General features: G+C 44.7%; 1 pseudogene; it reads left to right on the forward strand.

The window, feature by feature from the left end:
* LOC102376241 overlaps positions 1-21244 on the forward strand; it is a 212964-nt pseudogene that overhangs the window by 24292 nt on the left and 167428 nt on the right.

Here is a 21244-nt window from a genome sequence, read left to right on the forward strand (position 1 = left end):
GCAAAATAGGCCATATTCAAATTCGGTTTGAATCCGGGGACAGTGATTTGATTCATTGATTCAGATCACTGTTCTGATTCGATTCAGCCAAATCCAAATCTGAAGATTCAATGCTGATTCAGAGAATCAGTGATTCGGCCATAGACACATCTTTAAATGTTTTTTCTACATACCTCAAAGTACCAGGTGTGGCTTGTGAACACTGAGCTGGTGGGGCAGATGGAGCATTCCACAGGAGCATGGCGGGGGAGGGGAGGGGGGGGCCCACATGCTGGCGGTGGACCTGGAAGTGAACCGGAAGTACTTCTGGTCCACTTCTGGTCCACTGCTGAGCACACAGGGGTCTTCCCTGTGCCCTTCTGGCTCGGCAATCAGCTACAGGGTGACCCAGGAGGCACCAGTCACCTAGCTGGGGGTGGGGGTGCTCCGCGCGCTCTGCAGCAGACCCAGAAGTGGACCGGAAGTGCCTCTGGTCCACTTCCGGGTTCACTGCCAAGTTCACTGGGGACCCCCCTGCACTCCCGTGGGACTCTCCATCTGCCCCAGAATCTCGGTGTTCACAAGCTGCCTGGTACCTTGAGGTATATAGAAAAAACATTTAAAGCTGTATCTATGTTCAAATCATTTAATCTCTCTGAATCGATTTGGAGGGTTCCGATTCGATTTGGAGAGATTAAAGGGTCTCCTGATTCAATTCAGATTTGGAGATTCAGCTGTCAAATTGGGCTGAATCTCCACCGAATTGAATCAGTGACCAAAACTTCGCACAGCCCTAATAATCACTTCCCTTGATCTGCTGGCAATGCCCCTACTAATACAGCCCAGTATGTCATTCACTTTTGGAGCCCAGGTAACTTGGGTATATACTCTTCTTCTCCAATTGAAGGGGATTGTTAGCTGGCAAGTGTGCTGTGGGGTGGGAACTGCAGACTGCTCAGTTTCCCTCCATCCCTATAGAACCAAGCCAGGACAGTCAGGGGACTTAACTATATACACATTTATTTACTTTAACTTATCACAAGGGGAAGGAACATGGATACAAACATATGTACAAAGTATAGATATATTTATAAGAAATCTAAACCAGTAACATAAACAATACCCTCTGGGTAAATGACATTAAACCTTATACCAGTGCTCCAGATACAGGTAAGTCACAGGTAAGTATCTGATCTGAAACAGATAAACCCCAAAGATAAACTCAATCCTGAGGGGAAACCCCAATGCCCTTGGGCTTTTTCCAAGCCCTACAAAAAAGCTGGTAACTTTAGGGGAGGCCCTCTCAGTGGGACCTCCCCTTTCAGGAGCCTTTAACTAACCGGGGGGGGGGACTCCCTTCCCCCGTGGGAATCCTCTTTTCCCTGCATCTCATGACTCCCAGGCCTGGAGGGTGGTCCTCGTCCTCTGTGCCAGGCTGCTCTCTCGCCTGCAGTGGGCTTTGGGGGGGATGGGGGGGGTCGCTGTCCCCTGAAACAGGGATCTGTTATGCAGGGCTTCTGGGGCCTCTGGCTTGGCTCTGTTGGCTGGCTCAGTAGCCTGATCACCGTCTGGCTTTCTGGACTCAACCTTTTGCTATGGGTTGGAGGCCTGGGCTGCCTCATGTAGCACCAGGCTCGGTCTGCTCCTGGACCCTCCGTGCAGCGCCTCCTGCACTGAGCTCTCAGCCTCGTTCTGGGGGTTGAGGACCTGAGCTGCCCAAGCGCTCCAAAGGTCCTACTCTGTGCACCATCCTGTGCACTGTCTCTCTGGCTGCACACCAGAGGTCGCAGACCTGAGCCGCCTCACGCAGCTCCCAGGGTCTGGACGCCGTGTGCTATGCTGCATACCGAGAGCCTAGCTGCTGGAGCCATCCACCGTTTTCTGCTGATGGAAGTCTTCAGGGGCACTTCTGGGCTACTGCTTCACCCTACTTCGCAGCTCTCCTCAGCTCTTCTAAGCCCCGCTCTTCTCTCTTCTCACTCCTGGATGTGTTTCCCTCATGCTGGGAATGCAGCTTCTTTTTATATACTCCAGGGCTCCGCCCCTGAAGTCTTCCAGACCTGAGTGTTGCAGTCTTCAATCAGGTCCACGGGAGGGGACTCCTCTCCCCCTCCCCTCAGGAAAGGGGCGACTGAACTCATCTTGCTGCCTCCTGATTGGGGGATGAGCTCCACCAATCCAAACAGCAAGATTTCAAGCCTGGAACTCAACCCAAGCTCCAAAAGGCAAGCCTGCTACACTTTTTTTGCATCAACGGCACACTATTGGCTCATATTCAGCTTATTGTCCATTGTAACCTCCAGGTCTTTTTCTGCAGAACTGCTACTTAGCCAGTTAGTCTCAAGCCTGTACTGGTGCATGGAATTGTTCCATACTAAGTGCAGGACTTTGCATTTCCTCTTATTGAACCTCATGAGATTTCTTTTGGTTAAAAGCCTTGCTAAAGTCAAGGCATGTCATGTCTACTGAGTCGGTCATTTCATCACAGAAGGCAATCAGATTGGTCAGGCATGACTTGTCCTTGGTGAATCCATGATGACTTTTCCTAATCACCTTCTTCTCCTCCAAGTACTTAGAAATAGATTCCTTGAGAATCCACTCTATGATTTTTCCAGAGACTGAGGTGAGGCTGACTGGTCTGTAGTTCCCTGCATCCCCCTTCTTCCCTTTCTTAACGATGGATAGTATAGTTGCTCTTTTTCAGTCGACCAGGACTTCCCCTGATCACCAAGAGTTTTCAGAGATAATAGCCAGAGGCTCTGCAGTCAGAGCAACCAACTTCCTTAGCAACCTGGGGTTCATCGCATCTGGCCCCATGGACCTGTAAACATACAGCTTTTCTAAATACTCCTAGTCTGTTCTTTCACTACTGTTGGCTGCTTACTTTTTCCCCCAACTGTGCTGCCAGCTGACCTTGCTAGTGAAGACGGAGGTAAAATATCAGTTTTGATGCCGAGACAGTGATATCATTAGTAGTCTCTGGCCCCACAGGACATAGTGAAGTGTTGTGGAGGTTTACGCACTGACTTTCTGAAACAACAGCAAGATGTTGGACTTGAAGTTCCATATACCAGATGTGTCCACCTTGCACCATGCATGTCACAAGTGGTATGGGCAGCCTCTGGGTGTGGCATTTTATAGAACAGGGAAGGAGCAGGCAACGCAATGACAGATACTTCAGAGCATGGAAAGCAGAGCAGCAGGTCAGACAAGGGAAGGGGATCAGACTGACACCTGGAGACAGCGTGGGGCTTAATTTGTGGCACACCTGCCAAAAATGTTGGCCCCCACTGCCCTATGCTATGGTGCATTGCTCAGTCTGGGGATGCAGGTACCTTCAGCCTTCCTTTGTTCCCACATTGATACCATTGGTACTTCAGAAAGGCTAGAATTTTAACCCTTGGCCTTTAAGGAAAAAAAAAATTATGAAGAGCTGATTTCGGACTCAGCTTTTTTGTATTTTTGAACACAGTGGTCAAAATGTTTTAAGTTTGGCTACTTTTGAGTTTTTTCTACCTCTGGGTTTGAGTCTGGTTCCTAATACTGCTTCTTTGTGAGTGCTATAATTTAAAAGATGATGTATTTGGTTAATTTTTTGGTGTTGGTTTTGTGGCTTGTATTCCTAATGTATAATGAACTGCAAAAAATGGGCAATATGCCCAAAGTCTCAGGGATATTTTTAACATGCCTGTGAAATCTAAACACAAGGAGGCCACCAGGATATCTGAATTTTCTGTAATCTCAGCGTTTAACAGCCTGATGAAGGTGCTAGGAAGCCAAACCCAGCCTTCAGTGAGTTGAGCGGAAGAGTAGCATAGAAGCTTGGATGTGGACTATGCGCCAATATACTGATATATTAAGATGCTTGGTTATAGTGAAAGAATTTGCACAGTGAAAGAAAATAACTTCCTTTGTGATATTTCCAAGAAATGTACAGTTGGCAATGGCCTCTTTCAGAGAAGTCAGCAGCAGCCATTGAGTGAGTCACTGTAGTGCCATCAGTGATGAAGTACATGCAGACTGGCTGGACTAACAAACAATTTTCCCTATGGGATTTCATTGTTTTCACTTATCTGCTTGCAATTCTATTTCCATGGAAATTATATCTAAAGAAGAATTACTAGGCTATCTGCTTTCCCTGCCTGCTGATACTAGGTTGTTCCTTATCACATTTTAGTGTTTCTAAATTTCAGCATCTCAAGAAACAGGTCTTCATTGCTTTCTTTGGAGACTATTGCACAGTAAGATAGATCTAATTATCAAGATATTCCCTTTGATATTTTATCTAAATTTCCTTTCCTTAATTAGCTACCTCCTTTTTGTTTACATCATTCCAATATTATTAGACTATTATGCCCTGACAGCCATTGCTTAGCAAGAATCACATATTTATCTGTGGATTAAGACCTTTTTTAAAGCAAAATAAACTTAGTCAGTACAACAGGAGATGTCCAACTGTCATACAGATTGTGGTGTATAACCTTACACTGTATAGCCATGATGCACTCATTCTTTCAAATATATGTTCCAATCTAGTCAAAACTTTTCTACCAAAACTGGTTCTGAATGAAAAATTGGTTGTGACTATGGGTGCTGACAGACATGTACCTCCCCACTCTAACCCATGGCACTTCACAGAAAGCACAGAAAGACATTCACTGCTGGGTTGGGGCGGGGTGCAGGGGTCAAGCTCCACTTTGGAGCTGGTCCAGCAGAGGAGCTGTCTGCCCGCAGCCTCTGTCCCCAGCTGCCCTCCCCACCCCAGTTCTGTCTGCAGGAAGAGATGGGGGAGAGGGAGAGGGAGGGAGCTGCTGACTGGAGGCTAACTTCTGCACTTTAGAGCTCCTTCATCTGATCCCTCATTAGATGAGTGTTAATTTTTTGCATGATCAACCACTTTTAAAGCACTCTGCAGCCGTGCATGTCTCTCACAGGACAGCTGTACAGTAGAGATGTGCAAAATGGTCCCTATTTGATTCTGATTTGGATTTGGCCCGAATCAGGGACAGTGATTCCATTTGTTGATTTGGATCACTGTCCTTGATTCAATTTGGCTGAATCGAAACCTGAAGATTTGATGCTGATTCAGAGAATCAGTGATTCGGACATAGACACAGCTTTAAAAGGTTTTTCTACATACCTTGAGGTAACAGGTGTGGCTCATGATCGCTGTGATGCTGGGGTGTGTGGAGCATCCCACAGGAGTGTGGCGGGGGCCCTCCACATGCTTAGCAGCAAACCCGGAAGTGGACCGGAAGTACTTCTGGTCTACTTCCAGGTCTGCCTGGGAGCGTGCTGGGGGCTCCTCCCACACCCCTCCCCCGGCTCGGTGATTGGCTGCAGAGGGACCCCAGGTGCCCCCCCAGACCCAGGAGGCACCAGTCACTAAGCCGGGGTGGGGTCCAGTGGACCAGTTCTTCTGGTCTACTTCTGGGTCTGCTGCCAAGTGCGCTGGGGAGCCCCCCATGTTTCTACGGGACACTCTATGCGCCCCAGCATCACAGCACTCACGAGCCCCTGCTACCTAGAGGTATGTAGAAAAATCATTTAAAGCTGCCTCTGTTAGAATCACCAAATCTTTCTGAATCTCTCCGAATCGATTCGGAGGATTCTGATTCAATTCAGAGAGATTAAAGGGTCCTCTGATTCGATTCAGATTTGGAGATTTGGCCACCAAACCAGACCTAATCTCTACTAAATTGAATTGGGGACCAAAGCTTTGCACAGCCCTACTATACAGTGCTTTCATGGGGGGCAAATTGTGTGATAAATGTCACTTCTGTAAGCACCCTAAATGACATTTTTCAGAAAAAGCCTACTTTCCATGATGTTTGTTTTGAAATATTGAATGTCTAAGAAACAAATTATCTTGGCTGAAAAATTAGATATTTAGATTTTAGAATGCTACCTATGGGGAGTTGTATTTATATCGTCTCACATCTCCATTCCCTGCTATGGGCTAGACTATCTCCCTTGATGAAGCATGGCCAAACTACTCCCATGGTGCACTGCTTCCCTACTCTAAGACTGGAGACTGTGGTGTGTGATAGAAGATGTAGTCCACATAGGAATCCAGTTTACAGAAAAGACTGGGAGCATGAGGCACCCAGATCCCCATTCCTATGACCTTTCACTGCAAATCCCAATCCAAATTTAAGTCTAATATTCTGTTTTGTATCCTCAGTAGGTGTCTTTCAGTGTTATCACTTCATGACTTGTTCTCTCCCACTGATTGCATGGTTCAGCAACGTACCATTTTTGCCCAGAAAGAGTAGCTTGCTTTTTCTGAGTATATATTTATGTTGGGTTTTATTATGTTGGGTTTTTGATTTCTTGTGTCAATTACAGTTATTTACCAGCAGGTTTTGATGATGTTTTCTCCTCATTCCTACCCTGTAATGGGATTTGTTTCTTTGGAAGAGGTGGTGAGTTCCATCATAAATCACAAGATCTGTGATCATAGAATCAGAAGCTCCTGTTGCCTTGTCCCTGTATGTCCTTATAGCCTATGAATAACATCAGTTGTGTTGGGTCCCTTAGCACTACTATAGGAAACCACTCTGTATGTTGGATTATTCCTTGTGCTGCAGCTGCTATTATTATTTCGTTGTGCTCACCAAATCTTGATACAGAAGAAAGAGGGTCAAATTATGATAAGAATTAATATCAGTTATAAGGCTTTCTTGTTGAGGGTGTGTATTCCCTTTCCTGCTCCTCGTCTGGGTTTCCTCTGTTCCTTTTTTATCTTATGAAAACACGTTTTTTGACATGAACTATGATTTACCCAGCGCTATCCCTACAGTGGAACGCAGAACTCTGAATTAATACAGGGTGTGAAAGCCTGGACAAACTGGAAGTAACCAAGGATAGGTAGTGAGTGAAGATAATCTACCATTCATGGAGCTGCAGGAAACATTTTCCACAGCCAGGTTTGTAACTAATAGAGTCTACCATTACTGAATCTACAGAGCATATGGATCTTTCCTATCCTGCTTCCTGTAGTCTCACTCTATTTGGACCCAGCATGTTGTGCTCTGCTTTGCATACATTGACTGTAGAGCCCTGGTCAAGCCCATGCCACGTTCCCTCTTCATAGAACTTGCCACTGGAGTCAATGACTAGGGATCTGTGCAATGTAGCCATAAACTTTTTCAACCCTGACCCATGTAAGTGGCACCAGACAATAAAGCTTAAGTCTCCCTTGCCAGACCTCCTGTGTGTGCCACAGCTTTATAACAGATCTATTGCAAGTTCAACTTCTGGACAGACCTTATATCGGGTGTCAGCAGAGGGTGAATTTTACCTCAGACAAAATTGTTTCTTTCTTATATCTTTCCACATTTGTTTTAAGCCATTCCCTTTTCTTCTTTGTTTTACTTTGTTCTATTTTTGTGCTTTTTCACTTCTTTCCTCTTCCTCCTCTCTTTATTGGATTCATCTAGAAATAATGGAGTAAAAATAATTTTATTTGAGCAGAATTGAAATCCAAGCCCTGGATCTAAAGCATCTCCGCAGTTTGGAAAACGCTGAAAATTCAGAGCAGAATATTGCAGTTTAAGCCCATCTTTACATTTCTCTTGTGTCTGCCCTCTTGGTCTTTGTTCACCATTTTTTAAAAAATTGTTTAACTTCAGAACAGGCTTTAAGTTTTATCACTTTCTATTTGGAAGGGCTTTTCCATCTACTTCCTACTTAAGCTTATAACAAAGCATTCTAAGTTTCCCACCCTCTTCTTTCTTTGCTTTTTCTTAGCAATGAGGAACTGAAGAAGAGCTCAGCTTGAGCTCGGCCAGTTGAAGAAAAATGGCAATACAGCAGGGCATGATAAGGGCAGAGTTCTATTGCAATGAGAATAGGGCTTTAACATTACATTAGTCTTCTTGCTTGTTGAATAGAATACACTTGTTACTGGACAGGAGCTTTGTTCTGAATGATCAGGCCAGCCATAGCCTCCAGTTAAGTGTTTTGTGTTGTGATGAAATATGGCTTTTTAAATTGCAATAAATATAATTTGGTAAGCAGTATAATGTCCATACTTATGTATTTAAACTATGGAAATAAATGAGTTTTGAAAATGCACTGCTGGGTAAAAAACCTGTATTTCTTAGTAGCTTTTTCCTAGTATTTGAAATCAAGGCATTTGGTTTTGTGAGTTGATATCATTTTAAGCATCTCTAAGGTTTAGTAAGATAAGAAGCAGCTTTTACCAATAGTGAGGTGAAATGGTGAAATGAAACTCCATTCAAAGCTGCTCCATAAACTTCCTATTATGTATAAGCTTTGGCAAGTCATTTCACTGTGTGTTTCTCAATTGCTCCATCTGAAAAAATGGGTGTATCCACATTTCTGTTTTGGTTGCAGGGAGGATTAATTTTACCAGATCCTCAGGTTTCTTTTTTATTGTTGAACGGTAACTCTGGCCAAAGCTGAGACTGTAATAATGAAAATAGTCTATGCATGTCATCTTATATTGGGTGTTTTTCCTCCCTCAGTCAGTTTCACTGACAGAAAGAGATCCATTGCCTTTTGTATTATGAGGCAACCTGGCAAATTTTTAGGCCAGGCCAAATTCTCAAGCTAAAGTTATAAGGAGAAAATGCTTTGTATCATAAAGCTAACTGTAGCCTTAACTAAGAAGAGACTACCACTTATCTATGCTGAATACATTGTGATTCCATATCAGCTTGTGCCCACAACGTTCAAAGTTCAGATTTATTAAACTTCCCAACATCCTAGTTGTGAACCTAAATAGCATCATTCTGTTGTGCAGGTGAATAAAAATAAGTCACATGAAGTTAACTGCCTTGCTCAAGAATTCACTTGTTTTTAATATCAGGACAAAGGCAAGAACTCAGGAACCTGTCTTTTGCTGTCCTGTTTTAAACCCTCATTGGGCTGCTGTATCTTTTATAACCTTGCTATTCATTACTGGTATTAATGTATTGCATATACGCAGAATACTTTTGACTGCATCTGAAGGAATGGACTTAGTATGAAGAACGCATCTTACACATTCAACAATATACTTTTTCTATCCGACTCCTCTAGTTAATAGTTTTGTATAAATGATGATGCGTTACAAGTCCTATATTTTATTTTTCATTTGGAACCTTGTAGGTAGCAATCTTTTTTCCCCCACTACCTCTCCAGATTCTAATTTTCTCAACTATAGAATCTAACTTCATACTTCATTTCTGCCATTGATATGGCTATTTTCTACAGTATGAATGAAGTACCTGGTGTGATAAATATTAAAGTATATTGGCAATTTCATTTTCACATGAAATTGATGCTTTTCTGAGAATAAAACTATTGCTACAGTATTTACTCAGTTTCCCAATTTTAATTCTCATCTTCTTCGATAGTATTTCAGTCGAACTAGCTGGTAAGGCAATTGAACATCATTTTTCTTCATTTATGACCATGTTATATTATTTCAACATAATCATACAGTAGTAGAATGAGTTATGTTTATAGCATGCCATTTATATTTGAAAATGTGAATATAGATATTGCAATAATTTTAATATTACATTTCACTATCTTTTCATTGACAGGCAAATTCAGTATTCTACCACACTGAGTTACAAATGCTATATAATCTAATTTTACAAGAGTATCTGTTTAGCTTTTGATCCTCGCAGCAGTAAAAATCATTCATTGTTGTTATGAAACTAATATTCTGATAAATATCAAATTTGTATGTATGTAACTGTTATAGATTTCTACTTGTTTAATCTTGCATATTAATTTACGTTCTGTCACTAAAACTGAAGTATTAAAACCATACAATTATAGTGATTTACATTAGTATTTAAGCTCTCTTTACAGCATACCATACTTTTCTTTTTTCTGTCTTTTATTTGAGAATAGACTGTTTTCATTCATGCAGCTGAGACAGTCTGCCTGCAGTACTTTGTGGATTTTTGGAAAAGGGGAAGCCAATTATGATGGTTGGAAATGCTGGAGTTTGAAAAACAGGCCATGTGTCTGACAAGATTGCCAAGCTATCAGATGATTACATGGTGGCCAAAGTGCCTTTCAATTACTATACAACTTCAGCTATGCTTCAGCATATGTAATTGTAATATTCCTTAACTCTTCTAAGCCCTAATTCTTTCATTTAGCCTGCCATTACACCATCCTAGCCTTATTACTTTTCATCTAGTTCCTTCTGATTGACATCAGCCTAGGCAAGAGAATAACGAAGCCCTAAAATCATAAACATTTTGCTATCTCCTTGTATAAGGGCACACACACAATCAACTTGTGCCTTAACCCAAATAGTGCAATTAATCATTGGCAGTGCTGTCCCAAAGAAACTTCGTCTTTTCCACGGGCGACTGGTGCCTCCTGAGTTGGGGGTACTTGCCCCCCCAGTGGCCAGTCAGCGACCAGGCCAATCGTGCCAACCCAGAAGTGCCAGCGGCACTTCTCCTGGCACCCCACTCCCTGTGTGGCTCTCTCAGGGTGGGCACCAGCACTCCCGCCTGCCCCCTCTGCCCGTTGCCTAAGCAGGGAATGCTGGCTGTCAAGGAGTGCACCGCTGCTCTCAGGGGGTGCATGTGCACCCCCGTGCACCCCCTACGCATCGCCACTGGTCTTTTCAGATGGAATTTTTCATACATTATTTACTATTTCCTGCTCAGGGTTAGAAATAGTGTCAGTAAGCAAATCACTAATTTAGTGATGTATAACTATCTTTCATTATAATACTTAGGAAAAGTAAAAGGATTAGTTTTTTGGGCATGATGTCTTTGGGTGGGAACTGCTGTGAGGAGGAAGAAGGGAGACTATTGTAATTGAGTGTTTAGGCTCCATATTTGACTTTAAGTTGTTATGTACTGAGTAAGAATACAGGGTTTTTGTTTGTAGTCATGTTGGTCTATGGACATAGGCAGGCAAGGTTCTTTGAGTAGATGTGATATCTTTTATTAGACCAACTGAGTAGTTGGAAAAAAATGTCTTGGCAAGTTTTCAGGTGGAGTTGCATGGGGAGTCTCTGCTGTTCTGAGACTCCAAGAAATGAAAGAAGCTAAAAGTGTGGCAGGATGTCAGTGGAAATGTAAATATGTAGAATTAGAAAGACAAAAAGTAAGGCAGAGAGGTGAAGCAGAGGGGGAGGGGGAAGAGAGCAGGGGAAAAAAAGGCTGAAGGGAGAGACAGTGCAGTGATAGGGTACAGGTAGAAAAGAGGCTGTCAGGCAGGTACGTGGTGAATCAGATGTCACGCAGGTTGTAATGTGTCATAAACCCAATGTCTATATTGAGTCCATGATTTTTAGTATCCAGTAGATTTATGAAGTGAAGTTTGTAGGCTCATCTACAGAAGGTGTTTTGTAAGTTCATTTTGAGGATTAGAACTGAAAGATCGGAGAGGGATTGATTGTCCTGTGAGAAGTGTGCATCCACAGGTACTTGGGTATTCTTGTCTTTGATAGATTTTCAGTGTGTATTCATTCTGGTGTGCATTTGTTGTTTGGTTTCTCCTACATATTTTCCATCAGGGCTTTAGTGTACATATTTTCCCTCAGGGCATTTGGTGCACTGGATGAGATGTATTATATTTCTGGAGGTGTAGCTGTAAGATCCAAGAATGGTGACAGTTCTGTTGTAGGATGTTATAGTGGGGGTGGTGGAGATACTTTGGTAGGTTTTGCATTTCTTGTTCTGGCATGATCTGGATTAATTTATCGATGTGGTTTGGGTTACAAGGAATTTGCTTCAGATAATAAAATTAGTGAGGTTCAGTGCTTGTTTGAAGGCTAGGATGGGTGGTTCTTGAAAGATCTCTTTAAAAATTGGGTAGTCTTCTAGTATGGGTTGCAATTGCTTGAGGATTTTCTGTGTAGGTTCTAGGGATGTAGTTATGTCATAACTAATGGTGGGTGATTTATGGGGATTTTCTTTTTATACTGCAGTAAATCTTCATGTGGTATCCAGGTAGCTTTTTCAAAAGTGTGATCTATCAGTCTGGAGGAGTGTCCTTGTTGGCTGAAAGCCTTTTTGAGATTAGTGAGGTGGTGGTCACAGGTATTCTCCTTGCTGCAAATTTGGTGGTATTGGAGAGCTTGGCTGTATATTACAGCTTTCTTGGTGTGTTTGGGATGATTGCTGGTTCTGTGTATATATGTATGTTGGTCTGTGGGTTTCTTATATACAGTGGTTTGAATTTTACCATCTTGGATATTGATCGTGGTGTCCAAAAAGGACATGCTGGTGCTGGAGTACTCAAGTGATAGAATTAAGAATACTCTAATTATAGTATATAGTTATAAGTATATATACACAGTATATACAGTAAAAGCTGTGCTATCCGGCATCTGACAAGCTGGCATGCTCCACTAACAGGCATGCTGGCTTGTAAGATAAAGTGAAACAGGAAGTGTCCACTTCTGGTTTCTCTGAGCCCCCACGGCCCGGGACAAAGCAGCCTGCACTGCCGAGCCCCCATGGCCTGGGGGCGTAACAGGCTGTGCAGGGCCATGCGGGGCCCGCCTCCCTGTCCCGCGGGGCCCACAGAGTCTGCGGGAGGGATGGCGATGCCGCAGGAGGGGCAGAGGGGTGCCCCAGATGCGGCAGGAGAAGACTCGGCCAGGGCCACTCAATTAACCGGCATATTTTGTTATCCGGCATCCCCCATTCCTGGGGGATGCTGGATAACAGCTTTTATTGTAGTTATACTACATACTATACTGTATAATTATAGTATATGGTATAATTATAGTAATATAATTGTAGAATTAAGACTACTATAATTCTAAAAGTTTATTTCTGCAATCTCTTTGTAATAGAAAAATGTAGCTGCTATTTATATAGGCCCTACAATATATTATGCTGTGTTACTTTGCAGTCAGCAAAAAGTGTGTGTTAATGGAATGATTTTCTGTACATAGTATACTGCTGCTGTTGATGATAAATTGAAAGAATTCACCAAGGGGAACTAGGGAGCGCAGAAATTGGCTGTGAAATAAAGAACATCTAACTTATAGTTCATTGGTTCAAATTCAGAATAAATAAATCACTGTCTTACATATGTGACACTGATGATGAGAGATGAGTTGAAGACCTCTGTTAAGTTTCTAAGATATCTGTCTTTATCACAGAAGTTTCAGTCTCCATACAAAAAGACTCAGAAGAGAAGGCAAAAGTCCATATCTAAGTGGAGCTACTTCTTAGCCCTAATGGATCTGTTTCCACATTACTATGAAAAATATTGCTCCCTCAATCTCTGTATGATACCAGTTCAGTTTTCTGACAAATAGAAATTAGGGGCATAGGAATAGGGTTAGGGGGCACTTCAATTAGAGTTGGTCTGAGAGCCACTCTAATTAAAGTGCGTGGAGTGTCTCATGTATCAGCGTCCCTGTGCTTCAAAATGGCATTGGGGTGCTTTACCTAAAGCTTGCCAAACCAGCTTTAGATAATGTGCCTCTACTACCATTTTGAAACACAGGGAGGCTGATACACGAGAAGCTGGAATCTGTTGGAGCACGGTAATTACCACACTCCAGCAGACTCAATTAACTGTGCCCAAGGCTTCATTCTCCAGAGCTATCAGTCTAGCACTTTTTACCTGTACTGGCTCTATATTAACTTAAATGTATTTAAAATGCATGGCGCTGAAGAAGGATGTGCCAAACTGCAGCCAACAGTATTTGGTGTTAAAAAATATTTAATGCAATATACTATAAACTGGATGTGTCAAGTTCCCTTGGCCCTCCTGGGCCAGATTTGGACCCTGGGACCTTGCACGCCCAATCCAGACTCAGCTTTGGTGGGTCAAGAATCATGCCAAAAAGGGCTCTGTATGTCAGCATTTAGCAGCGTGTTCCACCCCTAAATTCCTGGCTCCTCCAAAGCTTCATGGCATGGCTCTGTGGGCTAGATCTTTAACACCTCTGCTATAAACTGTAGAAGAACATTTAAGTGTCCCCTTTGAGTTACATTCCCTGATTAATTTGTCATCACTGCTACTGTTGGCTAGATCGTCAGATATTACAAATGAAGAGTCATAATACCTGTCTTCGTTTTCTTAAAATAAAAGGATGATATTTGATTAGTTTGTTTCACTTGATCAGGGAGGTAATTTGTTCAAAGTACTAAGCAAAAGACCAGCCTTTGTGCCCTGAAGCTGCAAACACTCAAGCAGGTACTTCTCTTTGAGCAGAAACCATCCACTGGGAGGACTGATGGATTTGCGTTGAAACACCTGCTCATGTGTTTATAGGCTTGAGGCCTTCTACTTTACCAGACCCTTAACATTTATCCACACAGCATCTTTTCTGTTGACAGATGTTCTCAAAAAAACCCTTAGAAAAGAAAGCTGGAAGAAAATATGCTCCACCAAATGCACACAAAAAAATCATTGATCTGAATATGCCTGAGGTGGATGTCTGTGGTGCTATCCAGTCTTATACTCTAATTAGACAACATCTTGACTACAGTCACTAGTAAGATTTCTAAAGCTTTGTTGATCAATATTTATCATATTTGTGAGGTGTTTCCATTATAGCAGTTAACTTGCACCCCATTTTTATGTTTTTGTATTGTTTTAACAACATCAAGGGCTTTGAATAACTGTGCAGCCTGTATAAGTAAATGGTGCGCTTGGGCTGTCTGTGGGAACATAAAAGAGAATATACCCGTATTTCAAACTACAGAATAAGAGAGAGAATACAATTCCCAATGAAAGATTATAAGAAATTTAGCACCATCCTCCAGTGTTGCTTTAAATGTGAGGAAGGCTCAGAACTGTCTGTGTAGAGTCCCAAAGGTTGGGCTCATTCCCTCCCTTGGCTGAACCTTTCTCCCAGCCCTTCCACCAGCTGCCTGGTAGCATGGCACAACTGGAGGACTGCTGTAAGGGACACCCCTGGAACCTTCCCCAGGGAAATTTTTCCACATGGAGAGAGTTTATGGGAAAGCTGATGAAGCCCCAGGCTCCTCTATGGTTTCTGTGGATTTCTTGAGGCTTCCGGTGAGTTATTCCTTTTATGCTCTCTTCATGTGCAGGTCCCAGAGGAGGTTTCTGCTGATCTGGGGATGGTAGGCTCATGTGAAGGCAACTGATCCTGCCATATTTGAGAGGCAGTAGATTGACATGCTAAGGAATCCTCTATGGGGATCTTGTGGAGCTTTTTTTCCTGCCACACACAACATTTTCCTAAAAGGCTAGTGAAAGCAGCTCACAGATGAGAACTACTTGTTCTCTGGTCCCTTTGCTCTCACATGGGAGCTTGTGCCTCACTAATGTGTGCTGTTTAGAATTCAGATGGCTACATTTCTGAATTTTAGTCAGTATATCTAGGGGAAAAGTCCATATGGCAGGACATTAAGTGCATGAACCCAGAGAACAGTGTAGGCTTTAAGGGAAAATAAATTGTAGAAATCAGAAACAAAGCCTGTTTTCCAAGTTTCCCATGTGTTTTTAACAATTTACTTCGCCACATGGAAATTGAGAGAAAGAAAGACACCATATAACCCCATATAACTTTGCCTCTCATTGAGCTTTCTGGACAATAAGAATACTAAAGGTTTACTATGAGTGTTTTACTAATATGAATCATTGGTTCCAAGAGATGGTGCAGAATGCTTAATGAGGAAGTAAAACATTACTATTTCTACATGAGATGTCTTTCACCAGAATAGTCCAAACTGTATTTTATTTACACACACACATGGACACATGCATGCACATACACACACACTCTGTCATCCCTCATACCTAAGACAATGTGTCTAGTGTGGCCAGAGAAATCATGTAATGAATAAATCTAATTGGGCGGAGAAGTCTATTTGCTGACCATCTCTATCCAGCCCATTGTCGGAGGCAGCTCCACACAACTCTGTTATTTCATAGACATTAGACATCAGGGCTGGAAGGGACCTTGGAAGATCGAGTCCAGCCCGCAAGATAAGCATCCAAATTTCTCTTGAAGGTGTTCAAAGTAGGTACTTGAATCACCTCCGGCAGCAGTCTATTCCAAACCTTGGGGGCTCGGACAGTAAAGAAGTTCTTCCTTATGTCCAGCCTGAAACGGTCATGGAGGAGTTTATGACCATTTGACCTTGTCATCCCCAGGGGTGCTCTGGTGAAGTTCCCTCAGATCCTGATGCGCACCCCTGATAAACTTATAGGTGGCCACCAAATCACCCCTGAGCCTGCGTTTTTCCAGGCTGAAGAGTCCCATGGCTCTCAGCCTCTCATCATAAGGCCTGTTTTCCTGACCTCTGATCATGCGCGTGGCTCTCCTCTAGACTCTCTCAAGCTTCTCCACATCCTTTTTGAATTGTGGAGCCCAAAACCGGTTGTAGTACTCCAGCTGGGGCCTCACCAAGGCTGAGTACAACGGGAGAATGATGTCCCGGGATTTGCTTGAGAAGCATCTATGGGTGCAAGCCAGCATTTTGCTTGCTTTACTAGCTGCAGCATCACCCTGAAGGCTCATGTTCATCTTGCAGTCAATCATGACCCCCAAGTCCTTTTCATCCATAGTGCTAGCCTGCATAGCACTGCCAAGCCTATAAGCCTGCTGTGGGTTTTTCTTCCCAAGGTGGAGAACCTTGTATTTTTCAGTGTTAAACACCATCAGGTTCTTCTCTGCCCATTTCCTGAGCCTATCAAGGTCAGCCTGGATTGCCCTCCTGTACTTGGGTGTGTACGCTTTACCCCAGAGTTTGATGTCGTTAGTGAACTTGGCCAGTCCACTTCTGATACCAATGTCCACATCATTAATGAAGATGTTGTATAGTGTTGGCCCAAGGACAGAGCCTTGAGGGACCCCACTGGTCACAGTGCACCATGAAGATTGACTTCCATCAACCATCACCCTCTGGGTCTGACCACAGAGCCAATTCCTCAGCCAGAGGATCATGTTGAAGCCAAGGCTGCAGTTGGCCACTTTTGTTAAGAGCTGATCATGGGATACCAGACTGAAAGCTTTTTTAAAGTCAAGATACACAACATCTATCTCTTCTCCCTTGTCTAGGTGATAGGACACCTGATCATAAAAGGAAATAATATTAATCAAGCAAGACCTACCCACAACAAACCCATGCTGGCTATCCCTCAGGATGCTGCCATCAGCCAGTCTGTTAAGAATGGTCTCTTTTTGATAATCTTTACTAAGACCTTCCCCAGGATAGAGGTCAGGCTGATGGGCCTGTAGTTTGCTGGATCCACTTTCCTCTGTTTCTTGAAGATAGGCACGACATTGGTCTTTTTCCAGTCTTCGGGCACTTCACCAGAGTGCCATGAGTTCTCGAAGATCTGTGCCAGGGGCTGAGCTGAGGTGTTTGCCAGCTCCTTGAGTATCCTGGGATATAAACTGTCAGGGCTGGCTGACTTGAAGGTGTTCAGCCTCTCAAGGTGTTCCTTCACAAGGTCAGCATTGATGAAGGGTAAGGAATCACCCTCACCCAGGCGTTCCCATCCTATAATGGGCAGGAGTGCCCCTTGGGACTGGTGAAAAACCAGTGCAAAGTACCCATTTAGCAAGTTGGCTTTTTCCTGGGCATTGGTTGTCAGTTGTCCCATCTGGTTCAGCAGGGGTCCAATGTTGCCCTTGCTTTTCCCATGTTGCCCTTGCTTTTCCTCTTGTTCCCCACATATCTAAAAAAGGACTTTTTATTGTCCTTGATACCTGTAGCTAGTTTAAGTTCAGTTGCAGCCTTGGCTTTTCTGGTTTGCTCCCTGCAGGTCCAGACCAGTGCAGAATATTCCTCCTTGGAGGTGAATCCTGTCCTCTATCCTTTGTAGATCTTTCTTTTTAGATGCAGGAGGTCTGCTAGTTCCCTGCAGAGCCAAGGGGGCTGTTGTGCCCTTTTGCTACCTTTCCTCTGAGATGGAATAGACTTAGCTTGTGCATCCAGGATCACTCCCTTGAGGAGCAACCACTCATCCTGATCTCCCCTCCCCTTTGGGTCATGGTCCCATAGGGCCTCACTGACAAGCCTCCTGAGTTTGTCAAAGTCAACTTTCCTGAAATTGAGGACTTCTGTATTACTGACTGACTTGCCAGCTTTACGGCGGATGGTGAAGGTGATCAGCTGTCACCCAGCTTCCTTTCGATCGTTAGGTCACTGATTAGGCCACCCCCCGCATTGCCAGTATGAGGTCGAGCAGCGCTTTACCTCTCATCGGCCCATAGACTTCTTGCATCAGATAGAGCTCATTCATGCATGAGAGAAAGCTTTGCGACTGTTTGGATTTGGCCAAGCACTCTTCCCATGAGATGTCTGGGTAGTTGAAGTCTCCCATGACAACCATTACCCGGGAGCGTGAAGCTTCAGTCAATTCCCTGACCAGCTCCTGGTCATGCTCCTGATCCTGGGTAGGAGGTCTGTAATAGCCTCCCACCATTGTGTCCTCTGTGCCATGTTCCCCACAGATTTTAATCCAGAGGGTCTCCAGTTGTCCACCCTGGGCACCAATGTTGGCTTCCAGGGACATGTAGCTTTCCTTGATGTAGAGAGCTACACCCCTGCCCCTTTTGTCCACTCCATCTCTCCTGTACAGGGTATAGCCATCTATACCTGTGGTCCAGTCATAGGTGGAGTCCCACCAGGTCTCCGTTATCCCTATGATGTTGTAATTATTTGTGTTTAGCAGGACGGCAAGTTCCTCCTGCTTATTCCGCAAGCTCCTGGCATTTGTGTACAGGCAGACAAGGGCCCCTTTAGGGGCCCTTGCCTTGCCTACAGCTCATTCCAGGGCTGGGGCAGGGGTGGGCTCCCTTAAGTGCCTTGACCTGCTGGCTTTGCAAGGGTGGCTCAGTGGGCCAGAAGTGGTGGTGGTCCCTCCATCCCCTGATGGGCTTAGTTTGAGCAGGTGAGCCAGTCTGGCTGAGAAGAGCCTCCTCCCTAGGGGAGAGAGGTGGAGGGCATGCCTTCCCAGCAGCTCACTGCCTCTCTTACCAAAGAGTGGACTGTGGTCATGGAAGCCAAAGGCTTCCCGATGCCACCAGTGCCGCAGTCTTTGGTTCACTACCTCAATCCTCCTCTCCCTCCTCAGCCCATAGCCCGAGACTGGGAGGATCGAAGAAAACACCACCTGTGCCCCCAACCCCTTTAGCTCCACTCCCAAATCCTTGTAGTGCTTCACGACCTGGCTGGGATTGCTCTGAGCCATGCCATTTGTGCCCACATGGATAAGGAGCATAGGGTACTGATCAGTGGGCCAGAGGAGTTCAGGGATATTCTCCACAATGTCCTGGATATAGGCTTCCGGGAAGCAGCAGACTTCCTGGGCTAAGGGGTCAGGGTGGTAGATTGCCCCACTCCCAAATCCTTGTAGTGCTTCACGACCTGGCTGGGATTGCTCTGAGCCATGCCATTTGTGCCCACATGGATAAGGAGCATAGGGTACTGATCAGTGGGCCAGAGGAGTTCAGGGATATTCTCCACAATGTCCTGGATATAGGCTTCCGGGAAGCAGCAGACTTCCTGGGCTAAGGGGTCAGGGTGGTAGATTGCCCCCTCAGTCCTCCTCAGGATGGAGTCTCCTTATAATAAAGAACAAAGTGAATGGTGGTACAGTAGAATACTTAACCAGTCGTAATATAACAGAGTACTTTATTTTGAGACCCAAAACAGTTAAATGAGATGTGTTTGTGTGTAAATATCAGGTTTATATTTAGGATGGACTAAGATGCTGTGCCATAGAAATAAGCACATGTAACCCGGGTACACCCAAGGGTGTGCCCTATTTTCAATCAGGTAGGCAGGAGGGGGTGCTGTGAGAGGGATGCCAGAATTTCAAGCAAATCCCTCTTTCCTCTATAGAGTTAGCCCAAGCCCAAAGTTCTTAACTATATATAATTTATTGAGTTGTAATATACATAAACATAAAACTAAATATCATATACATATATTTACACTGTGAACATTAGCCAATAACCAAAGTCAAATTCTAAATAACACTATTTACCCATCACAATAAAACATTTCAATTACAAAATGTAAGGCACAAACATGAACAATCTTAATATCATCTATTCCTTAATATAGTCCCCGATCCACGGCAAGAGAGAGTTTTCCTTCCAATGGGGTCTGTTGGGGGTGTGTGTCCATGAAGCACCAGGGGCTCCTCCCCTTAGGGCCTTGACTAGGTGGGGGGCTGCTCACCCAGCCCCTTCTCTGGGTTTGCCCGCCCTGAACGTCTTTTCCTTGTGGGACCCAAGGGCCCAATGACTCAGGCTCCCTCAGGTGGCAGTGGTCAGGGCGCAGCTCGATGGGGTCTTCTCTGCTGGAGTGCTTCTCTAGGCCTCTCCTGTGCTACTGGGCTCCTCCCCACCCTGTGCCCCGCTCTGGGTGCTGAGGGTTCAGCTCCTCTCAGCTGCTGTACCACCACTGCTGGCTTCTGGGTGCTGGGCCTCACTTTGCAGCACTATTATTTTCCCGTGCCCTGGCTTCAGCACTGAGGGCTCTTTTGGCACAGGCCAGGCCCTTTAGGCTGTGGCTGACTGTCCTCATGCTGAGTGGCTAATGCAAGCAGCCTCTGCTGCTCTCTGGCAAGGCTCAGGCCCATATGCCACCTTGCGCACCATGGGACCTGGCCATTTGCTGGGAGATGGGGCCTGAGCCGCCTCACTACGGCCCCCCAAGGCCCTTGCCCTATGCACTGCTCTGTGCACTGTGTGGCCCGCTGGCCCTGCCGGGGTTGTAGGCTCTAGCTGCCACTTGTGGCTCCCAAAGCCTGGGCTCCATTCACCAAATTGTGCAGTGTGATGGGCCCAAACGATCTCACACCACTCCCAGGGCCAGGTCTCCCCACACCCTCCCTATGTGCTGTCAACAGCCCAAGTGGTCTCACACCACTCCCAAGGCTGCTCCTCCAGTGGTGGCTTCAGGAGCCTTGGGCCTATTGCCCACTGGGGGAGATCACCCCAGCTTTTCTTGGCTCCACTCCTTTTGAGTCCCTTGATGCATCTGCTCAGCCTGCTAAGCACGCTTTGCTTTTATACTCTTCAGGGACTCCACTCCCAAAGTTCTCCAGACCTGGCTGGTGTAGTTCCAATTCAGGTCCAGCTGCTCCTTGCCCCCTCCCTTCGGAAAAGGGTGGGGCATTGCTTCCCTTGTGCTGAGTCTGGATTGGTGGGTGGGCTCCACCAATCAAACAGCAGACCCTCGATTCTGGGACTCAACCCAAGCTCTGAAAAGGTAAGCCAGCTACACACATGTAAAGCTTTCATAGTTTCATAGATGTTAGGGTTGGAAGAGACCTATTAAATCATTGAATCTGACCCGCTGCCCCGGGCAGGAAA

This window comes from Alligator sinensis, unplaced genomic scaffold, assembly GCF_000455745.1.
Source record: "Alligator sinensis unplaced genomic scaffold, ASM45574v1 scaffold1469_1, whole genome shotgun sequence".
NCBI lineage: Eukaryota > Metazoa > Chordata > Crocodylia > Alligatoridae > Alligator > Alligator sinensis.